Genomic DNA, 11,447 nt, shown 5'->3' on the forward strand with positions numbered 1-11,447 from the left:
TGGAATCCTTTATCTTTCCGGCAATTGGCTGCTGACACACCATTTGTCTTCAGAGAAGCTCATGCTTTTTTCCGACTGTCTGAAATACAGATAAACCATGTTCACTGTCAGGAGAGACTTAAAACCTGTATTCTCAAAGCAGTATCTGGAGCAAAAAGCAGTTGTTCACTCACTCCAGTCCAACTGAAAGATTGTTACAGAGATGGAAGTACAACAGGAAAATTAATGCAGTCACCCTTTTGGCATCAGGGGTTGATGTCCCCACTTTGAATGATCTGGAAAGGATTTAACAACAGATCCCTCATCCACAGGAAGAATGAGTCAATTACAGCAACACTGTGTGACCAGTAGACATGGCCAGTGCTCCCCTCCTGGACCCTGAGACAAAATGACCACCAGAATGCCTGGTTTGGGAATGAGTCTCTCAACAGAGATGCTTCTTTTACCTAGGGCCCCAAATTTTAAGTTTCATGTAACATACATCCCATCTGAGAATTTACCTCCCACACTTTATTCAAAAAAAGTGTGACAGGGTCTGATTTCACATTCCAGAAAACATAGTCTTTACTTATACCCTGACCTATTTCTTCTTATGCTGATGTGCTTCCAGAGGATACTAACTTCTGTCCTATTGCTCAGAGGAAGCAGCATTTACAGCCCAGATTTTGATACGCGACACATGAATTTGGAATAAAATCTGAAGTGAATCTTTGTCAATATAACTGAAAGAATACCTTTTTTTTTTTTCTCCAAAGGGCAGCAGTTAACATATCTCTGAGCTTGAGAGAAAATGGGAAATTTGACAACACTCTTTTACATAATGAAGTGTTTTAATTAATTCACTTCCCCAGATTTCTAGTGGCAGTTACCTGTTTCAACCTTAGCAACTAGTCATATTGACATAATCACAAATAGTACACAGTGTACAGTGTATGATCAGAAGCATATAATATGCTTGAAGTGTAAAATGCTCCAACAATGAAGCTGAAAAAGAAGTATTGTTTAGTTATTGGCAGAACTGGTGCATTTATCATTTCATCCAAATAGCTCCAACTCTGAAAATAATGCCTGGGCATATTTTTTTTCAGGGTGGCACGTGTTATTTTTCATTTATTAAGCAATAGGTTAAAATCAGAGAAAGGAACATTTTGAACTACAAATATATTGTAGCTTCTACTGTTTCAAGGCGGGGAGTGGGGGTGGTTCTCAAGGTGTGTGTCAAGGGTATAATGATATTGGATACCACGGTGCACAAAAACAAAAGACAATTGTCTTCCTGAGTAACTCATTGTATTTTCTGCTCAAAGCCTATTGAAAGAGTAGATAACTTGATATATAAAATCTGAAATGCCATCAGTCGGTTTTTTTTTTTCTTGCATCATCTTTCTAGGCTCTGAAGATAACAGCAGTCAGTGACCACATTGTTTTTGATTTAAACAGGCTTTAGGTCATCACACTGCTGTTACTACTTCAGCCACTTCGTGTCTTATTTGTTACTCTCTCATTACACCTCACCCAGAATTGTCAACTGGGAGCTTTCTGGCAAGTGACTCCAACTTTCTCTGTATGAACAGAAAGGACAATGGACGTTGAAAACAAACTATGATGTGTCATCATTTGCATTTATTGTCTGACACTCCAGAACAAGTCTGAACAGTGTCACTATCTGCTCCAGTCATCTTAATAGGCAATGTTCATTTAATCAATGACTTTGCCAAAAAAAGAGCCAAGAATCCAAGAAGATTAAATGACATTGGTGTAGTTGGAGGTGTGCATAAAAAAGAGTTGAATTAAACAGTACTGTAGGAGGAGAGGCCAAGCACATCAGCAATTTATACAACCTCTGTGCTAGACTGCTATAATTGTATATCACAGCTGCTTTCTTTCCAAGTTCTCTCATTCATTCCAAAGCCAGAAGCAAACCCAGGTAAGTGCTACCAAGCAGAAATATACTCCTGTTTTGTGCTGTTCCCTCCATAAGCTTGTGCAGCAGCAGTGTCTAATGCAGCACAAATGACCCAAAGCTGCATAGGCCCTTTTCTCCTCTAGCAATAAAATGACAGCAGCTGACCTTGTATTAGCCTGGGTTTAAAAGAGAATAGCAATGATAACTGTATCATATCAGGGTCTTCATTCTACTGCTGTAGCAATGAGCTGTTGAAGTCAATAAAATCCTACCAATTTGCTTAAAACTTGGTTTTCTATCACCTGTCTGCCACAAACCATCACACACACACACACACACGCACGCATACACACACACACACCTTCCCACCCCAAAGAAATATTAAAGGTACTTCATTATTGTAAGATCGTGTAAGAGAGGAGTCCCTGGTTTTGGAATTAAAGGTAGCTCAACCAATTTGATCACCCAAAACTTGAACAAAAAATAAAATATTGTACAGTCTATCCACAGATGACTAAGAGACAAACTTCAGTCCTACAGTGCTTAGGACTACATTATTAATAGTATTCTGTAGGTTACAAGTTGATTTGTCCACATTATTTCAAGGTGACTGCATTTTTATGTAGCATATGCCTAACACCATGGGTACGATTACCACCACTATGTAACGCCAGTTTTCATGGGCTATTAATTGATAAATGACAGCCAACTCCTTTTTAGCTGCTACATAAGTCCTTTATTAACACATTTCATTCAATAAAGACTGGGATAGTACACATCATAGTGAAGGACAGAGAATGAGTTTGTTCAGTATCATGCCCTGACTTCTGCAGCGCTCAGTAACAGGGCATGGCTCATTGCCTGCTCTCACAATGGGTCAGCTACACTCTGGAGACAACAAATAGTAAAATCAACAGACACCATTCTTTTCCCAGAAATGCTTAAAATTAAGAGAAGGAAAGGACAGAAATCTCACAGGCCTGTCCTGTAAGGTTATGCACTGTGGCTGCAATGTTGTATGAGATGAATGAATGCTCTGAACATAGCATCAGCCCCTGGAAAATAAAATTTACCAAAAGGAATCAGGATGATATCAGAATAACAAAAAAACACAGAAGAAAAAATAGAAACAAAAAACTGAGAAAAAATTTAAACAACAAATCAAAAAACCCAAACATTGGAGCATGCTGAGTAAGGACCATGAGAATTTTAATGATGGACAAAAACATGCACGAGTATTTGTCCAGTGAGATATTTAAGCATGAAGACATAATGACACTGAAAGAAAAATCCAAAATGAATCATCTTTCATGTGAAGAGCAAAGAGCTCATGGAAATCTTTATTATAGCTAATTTGGGATATTCTTAAAAAATAAATCCTGATAGATTTCTAATAAAAATAGTCCATTTACATCAATACCTCAAAATCTCCTGCTTACTTTTTGTGAATCCAGATTCAGCCTTTAAAAGGGAATACCTAAAAATATTTGTTATGTTGACATTGTTGAGAAAAAATTTCAAAAGAGTTGCATAAAACTAATGTAAATTGAAGTTATAAACTTAATATATGCATTTTAAAAGTGTGTTAGAGCTATAGTCCTGACAATGCTAACTAGAAGTCACATCCTTCCCTGGAAAACTTTAAAAGAAAGCATCCCCTTATTTGTCATTCTATACTTAAAGAATAATACAGAGCTTATCTAAATGCACTTTATTATAAAATAAACTGAATTTGCTGACCTTCTGACACCCTGCAAAAGGCATCTCTCTGACTGAGATTTTGGTAGAATGCCAAAATGAAGGAGCGGCATTTTAAGAGGTGTCTTTAGGTAGCTAAAAGGCCTCAAAGTATTTACTGCAATGAAAATTATTGGCTAAATTCTTGCCTGAGTCATAATTACAGTCCTGCTACAAAATCATTACACTATTACTTAGAAATTATGGTAACTTGGCTCAGATTTAGTAATATAGTCAGGCAACTATCTAACATCAACCTTGTAGAGCTCTTTACTGATTATTACAATATCAAATTGTAACCAAGAACCAATGAGTTACACTTTTCCTTACCAGAATTTCTTTGCAAAAAAGTGTCAATGTTCTGGAATTCCTGCTCAAAACAGAAGGAATACAGGTTAGCTGCAATGGTCTTTTCAATTCTGAATACAATTTTTAATTCTTGTTTTACCTGTCTTTATTGAGATATGTCAGACTGTCTTCTCTCATACTTCTTCAAGCTTGCGGGAAGCTTCAAAAATCACAGTTTTCTGCTGAATTAATCCACAGAATACAGATAAATTTAATGTGTACTTGGTGGTGTAGCTCAGAAGTGAAGACTTTTGGGACAACACAGCCTTCATATTGTAGAAAAATCGCCCTCAAGACTTTGTCTTAAATACTTTTTCAGAATTATGAGACAGACGCTTTTACTAATGATTATTTTGTTTAGCTGTTCACGGTCTCTTCTCTGGAGCAATTTTTCTGAAGAAAGGCTCAGACAAAAAAGTCTCTTGTACCCTCTTCTTGATCAAAGACTGTTGGACAAAATCCTTTTTCTCAGAGAGGATGTCCCAGCATAAGCACTGACAGCAAACTGGGGAGGAGGTCTCTGGGGCTGGTCTGCTCTAAAGGTTCAAAAGATTTCCTAACAGCTGCTTCCCACCGGGCCCTTTACAGGCTTCAGCCTCAGGAGAGCTGGGAGAAAGCCACAGTCTGGATCTACATTCTTAGGGCAAATCTCCAAGGCTGTCTAATTACAGCTGAGATTTTTCTGCCCCTCTAAGACACAAGGAGCAGCCAAGCCATAAACAACGAAAATAATTCTGTGCTTAAACAACAGTATCTAGTGTCATTTTAGACACTGAGTGAAGACATCTGCCCAGAGAGCATCCCAGATGGGACTTTAGAGACCATTCTAAGAGACAGAGCTATTGCTATTACATGTCTAATTCCTTTAAACAGAAAACAGAAGTTGACAGTGTTTCCAGATTTATTAGTTGAGGTCATGATCCTTAAAACATCACACAATATTTAATATTAATCACAGCAAAAACATTGCAAAGATAAGGACTTGCACTCCTGCTGATTTGAAGACAGTAAAGTGTGTAACAGTGTTTATGAAATTCACAATTTTCAGAAGGTCCACAAAACTTTCATTCATTTAACCTCATCTTAGAATATCTTGCTTCTCGTAGTTTTCTGTTAGACATACAACCTTATGAAGAGGTTTAGCAGAAAAAAGTGGGATATTACAACCTTTGCTACTTTATATTCAAATACATTATCATTCTACCAACCAAAGAGATAATGACAAAAATCCTTTTATGTTTGAGTTTAATTCTGTGATTTAAATTGGAAATATTGTGGATTATGAGTCTTTATCTTTGTTTCAAACACATATATATTCTTAAAGGCATAAAATTGTTACCATACAAATGTTACACTATACCATACTAATGCTGTCAAATTTTAAAAAGCACATTACAGTTCATTATCAAAACTAAATACAACATATATACATATCTCATATATACATTAAAAGTGTCCCAGCCTTTGTTCTCAAAACATCAGTGGCTTTTTTAATGTCCATATCTGCAGTGACTGCCTTTTGTAAAAGGTCTGGTACACAGAGAAATATGAACTTAAAGAAGGGTGATGGGAAGGTGTAAAAAGTGGTACAAAAGGAACAATTACTTTCTGAAATCCTAGTAGAAATGGAAGATGAAGCATTTTAGAGTAACTCAAAGTCTTATCATTTACCTGTCAAAAAAGACCCAGATCATCCCAGTCTCATAGTAAAGCTATTCATCTACAGAGTTTGGGGATGACAAATATGAATGATCTTGCCTGTACTTTTGGACTTCAAAAGCACTCAGGGAGGAGATTTTTCCTCTCCTTGCAAGCTGCATCTTCCTAAGTTTGTCTCGTTTTCCATACAGACTCAGGTCACTTGCAAGTGTCAAGTGAGTCCTCCTCAACAAGAAGCAAGCACTTAAACACTTTCTATTCCAATCACTCACTCTAAAAATAAGGAATTTGGAAAATTATAGCAAGACCTACATGCCTGCTCTAGAGCTTCTGCAAACTATGCCATGGCAACTATTTTTCCTATTGCCAAGAGAACAAACTGGACATTTTGGGCTGAACCAAAACTTTGTTATTCATCATGAAGAGGAGAAGAGTCCTCTGAGGAAAATTAACCAGGTGTGCTATTGCTACATTTCAGTATACTTAGGAATGAGATGAAGAAGATGAACTTAAGTTCTCCTGATATCTTTAGAGTCTCAGTTTTCATTTCCATCTTTCTCTTCTAACCTAATTTTATCTATCACAGAGTAGGAGAAATTTTAAAGCCAAACTTGGGCTGCAAAATAAATCCTAGGTCAGAAATATTGGCTCCTTGGCATTCATTGCTGATAGTGTCAAACAGGTGAAGATGAAAACCTATCTTGAAAACATAGTTAGGAAGGTTATTTATAATAAAATAAACCCTGAAATGTCAAACACAACTGTAAGAGTAGAGGTTGGACTACATTCAACACTTCATTGCAACTGGACTTCTTGAACCTGTGTCAAATGCTATAAATAAATTCACTTTCAGCTGCAATTGAAGATTCCTGTTTGTTTCCAGATAACTGTGAAGCCAGATATAAGCTGATCTGTCAATTTTACAGGTAGTAGGAACTAAAAATCAATTCCAATGAGAAGACAGGAGGCTGGACTTAAGTCTTCAGGAAGATTTCTCAATAGGGATACTCCCTGACTGAAGGAATGCATCTATTCATGCACAGTCAATCATTTGGTGGTACGCACTACATTGTCTGTGTTTTATATGACACTTCCAGAAACATATCAAAATACATCTGGTTTACCTTTTACTGAGTTCTGATGGATTATCAGAGGTATTTCTGCCCCACTATATGCATATATATGCATACATATATGTGTGTGTATATACACACACACACACACACACACACACACATGAGCTTTGAATTTACCTCTTGTTTTTCCAGGAAAAATGTAAATCTATTACAACAGCAGAAGATAATTTTCAATTCCAACATCCATGAGTTTTCAACTGACTTTAGTGATACCAGTTTGTGTCTGAAAATGCTATAGGCTGAGAACCCATTTCATAACAGTGATACACGAATTCTTAGCCACCATAGGCCATACAGCATTGGGTCACCTCTCTAAGAGGTGATGTCCTTCTCAGGCTGATAGTGGATACAAGTTTTGGCAGCTTTTCAGTCACCTGTAGTTCAGTACAAGAGTGAAATTCATAAAGCACATATAAGCTGCTTACACAGCACTACCTTTTAATCTGTGCATAAAACACAAGCTTGCTGCTGAGTAATGGAAGAAGTGAAGGAAGAAAATACAGCAAAGATCAGAAATGAGGACAGATCTAATTAATATAAGCAAAAGTATAGCATAGCAAACAATGCAAAATTGCTCTTTGGAGACCATAGATGGTGGTTTATTAGCAATTTCAGAAGTGCATTTTTACACTTTAAGGTATCAGCTCAATAGCCTCCAGAGTCAAGGCTTCTGCTTTCACTACTGAGCTGCTGTTTGGCTGTTACTGTTTCCAATTTGATCCAGCCTGAAACAGAAGCTTCCACGGTTGGTAGCACTGAAAACACAAATTAAAACTTTGAAAAATTATGTTAGTGGAAAATATTCACTCTCAAATACCACAACATTGGTTTGAGTCAGGCTTCCTTGAACACTCTAATTTAACCTCTTGCATACTAGAATACTTTCTATTCTCCATTACTTCTTCTTAAGGGGAAGCTTCACAGGTTCACCAGCTTGCAGACTCTGAAGGAACTAAGAGGATTAACATAACTGTACCACATAAGGAGGATATATATATATTCCTAGGATATCTTGCACTCTGCATTTCCATTAATAATATCTACTTCTGAATTAAATAGCTAATAAATAGCTAATTGCTGGGAGCTGTGTAGTCATGCTGCTGGGCACTTAGATGGACTTAGCTACTCTGATGAGGAACAGAACATATTTATTCTGGCAAAGGCCCACTCTACAGACACTGTAGTATTTCTTATGCTAGCACTGTCTTTGTTATCTTTTTTTATATCATCACACTGCAGCACTATTATGTTTGTGTGATTATGAAATGGCAGAAAGGTCAAGGGTTTGTTGATGATCAAATTTAGAGGTCAGTGTCAGACCCCACTTGTCTGACCTAGCACAGTCAGTCTAATGAGGCTGATTTATTGTCAGGGCAATTTCTTAAGCAATAGAAATGCAATCTAGCAAAACAACTGTCAGAGAAGGATGCAATAAAGTGTTGATAGCAGCTTAAGATGATCCCTTAGTAAGATCTCTTCAACTGTCCCTAGGTTTCCTAAGCTCAAAGTAGGTTGCACATAATTTTAGGTATTCATATACAAAACTAAAAGATTTTGAATATAGCCCTCATTTCCTTAAAAAAACCCACCACTACATGAAGAGGATCACTAGAAACATAGGAGAAGCAGATGCTTTGTTCATCTTTCAGCATTTCTAGAACAGGTTACTGCATCCCAGTTCAGGATGGAACTAGAAGCTAGGAAACCCAGTCTCCCCTGACCCCTTCCACTTTTCAAGGTCAACATCCTCAGGAAGACAGAATTGTACCTTTGAGAAAAAGAGGACCAAAGATCTCTGCATAAGTTGTGAAACCTGTGGGACTGGTGATACTGATGCAGAATTTTGCTTTTGAAAATCATCTGCTCCTGGCTTCAAATCCAAACTGGATTTGGTAGCCACTGGATCTGTGGCTACCACACCTGATTTCAGGGCTAAACCCTCTATTCAACTGCTGCCTCATATACAGCAAGCGAAGATCACAGAGCAAATAAAGTGTTACACATCTAGCAGCTCTACTAATTTAGATCCTATTAAGTTTTCTCCCCTCTACCCCCCAAAAGTCTTCTAACTCCTGATTTCCTCATAGCTTGTAGGGAATTGTGCTGACACAGGTAAGGGGGCAAATAGCAGCAATCATTTACTCTCTTGCATTGATTCTGCCACAGAGAAGCACAAACAAAGCCTTCAAAGGGCCTGATCCAATCTCTCAGGAAAGCCAACACCATTCCTTACCAAGTACATAAACAACACATATCTAAAGGAAGGTCAAACATCTGCACATAAGATGTACATAATCCCACACAAAACCACCAATTCATCATCCTTGGGCAGATAATATAGATATTTTACTATTAAGGATTTAATTTCTTAGTTCAGCTAGGAATTGACATGAGTTACTCCAGGAAACCAAGTGGGGAAGGTAATTGTAAAGGCAACAGCAGAAGCTGTATGTGTTTAAACCACTTCTGTAAATCTCTGTACAAAGCTATACATCCTGAATGCAAGGGGAAAGCAGCTGTGACAAAAAGCATCTGGTCTTTGAGTAGCTGTAACACAATAAAATCTTTAAAGTGACAACTCAAGTATGGGGAAGGGCATTGCTTAGATCAAGCCCACATGCTACTGCTCTTAGTAGATATGCTCAATGGAAAATGAAAATTAAACGGAACTGTTTGGCAGGGTGGAAGTCTTGTGAAAATTTCTTGCTTGTATGCAGTAAAAAAAATTAATTTGAACATGGGAGAAGAAAATAACTCAGAAAGTGGTCCGACAGGATAGTCCAAACCCTCAAAGCCTCAAACATGTAAAATATTTAGCATTGCATCTCTCCAAAAAATCACTTCCTTGGACTAGGGACCCAGCTTCACCTCCTAAGTCACAAATTTAGCAGTAAGTTGCAAGAAAAGGATGGCATTGCAATGGTCTAGGTCTGGGAAAAAATTTCTGTCACGTGCTGGCCAAGAGCACCCACATACAAAAAAAGAAAATTTAATTCAGTGAGATATAGGCCTGCATGATTAAGCAAATGCTTGTTTTATCTGTGATTAGGTAGGAAAGAAGGAAAGAGAAATATGCTTTGGTTCTGCTGTCAGAAGATGTGCTGTAGCCAGGCTTCATAATTTATTTCTCTCAGTTTTCCTTGTAGCATAAGAACAACAGCAACAATAAAGAGAACAACCAAAAAAGACTCAGAAGACATGGCACTGGGGCAGGAGAATCAGGTGCCATACAGAATAAATAAAGACCAGTGAGGCAGACTACATCAATAATGTAGGTCAGCAAGAATGTCTAGGAGGAAGCCTGTGTAAGGCTTCTGCAATTAAGAAAAGAAAATCCTTTGACTTCATGGCATGTCTTCTGAGATGAATATCCCATGGCTACAATTAAAAATATTGTTTGGGTTTGTTGACCCTCTCTGCACACATACCCCGAGCTTTTAAATAATTTGCTTTTTAAGGTGAAAGGAGCAGCTCATGATGTGAGTGTGTGAGAGTGTGCATGTGTCTTACACACTCACACACACCCCCTCACATCCACCCACCCACACAGTTACACCCACACACACCCACTCACACGCATTTGCACACTCACACACTGCCACTGCAGAGTTACACACACCCACTCACACTCAGTTATTTAGAAATTAAAGATCTCTTGGCACAGACTCACCAAGAAAAGGTATCTGATGCTCACAGAATATGCATAATAATGCTGATCTGCTCATTTTATAGATCACTTTTCTAATCCCTTCATATTTCTGTATTTCATCAACCAAACTAACAGAATTAATATTATTTTAGCTTTGAGAGGTGTACATTTTCAGAGGCTATGGATTTCCTGATTTATTTTATAAAAAAATTCCCTCTTTTCCATTATTCTGAAAACCAAAAAAAAAAAAAAAAAAACAAAAACCAAAAAACCCTAAAAAAAAAAAATTTAAAAAAAATCAGGCTGATTACTGCATTCCATCATGTAAATATGAGCAAAAGAGAAACATCTGTCCATTGGTCTGGAGGTGTCTGGCCTTCCATTGCTCAGCTTCTCATGGCATTTGAATGTACTGAAGTAATCACATTTTAGTTTTTTTCTTGGCTCTTGGAAGACAGCATTTCATGACCCAATGATTTTTTAAAAGGACTTGAAAAAAGTAAGTCTGAATAGTTTGAGAATAAATGATTCCAACATGAAATGAGCTCTTATTCACCAATACTTACAAATAGCTTTAGCAAAGATAAAATAATGCGTATTGTAATTAATATTTTAATTTTCTAAGAAAAGCTAAATAGTGATTAAACCCCCTACCCCTCCCCTTTTCCCCCCTGACAATAATGAAGCTAGACAGTTTCAAGAGAAGCAGAGCAGCCAGGAGTTTAATGTCGTTGATTAAGAACATGTTTCCATGGTGGCTATTATGTCCCTCTAAGAGACGAAAACAAAACCCAAGCCTTATTTCCTTTTAGAACTACAGGGTTTCTTCTGCCTTTATAGGACAGACAACAAGAAAATGTTTAGGGGTAATTAAAGGCAATTAGGCTCATCAAGGCTCATTTCTGGTCTAGCTCCACTTCTTTTCTCTACAATGTGCACTAATTGCTGCTTCAACATATCAAGTAGCATGGATTACTTTTTTTTTGTACTTCCACAAACAAGACTGCTTGGT

This window comes from Vidua chalybeata, chromosome 9, assembly GCF_026979565.1.
Source record: "Vidua chalybeata isolate OUT-0048 chromosome 9, bVidCha1 merged haplotype, whole genome shotgun sequence".
Taxonomy (NCBI): domain Eukaryota; kingdom Metazoa; phylum Chordata; class Aves; order Passeriformes; family Viduidae; genus Vidua; species Vidua chalybeata.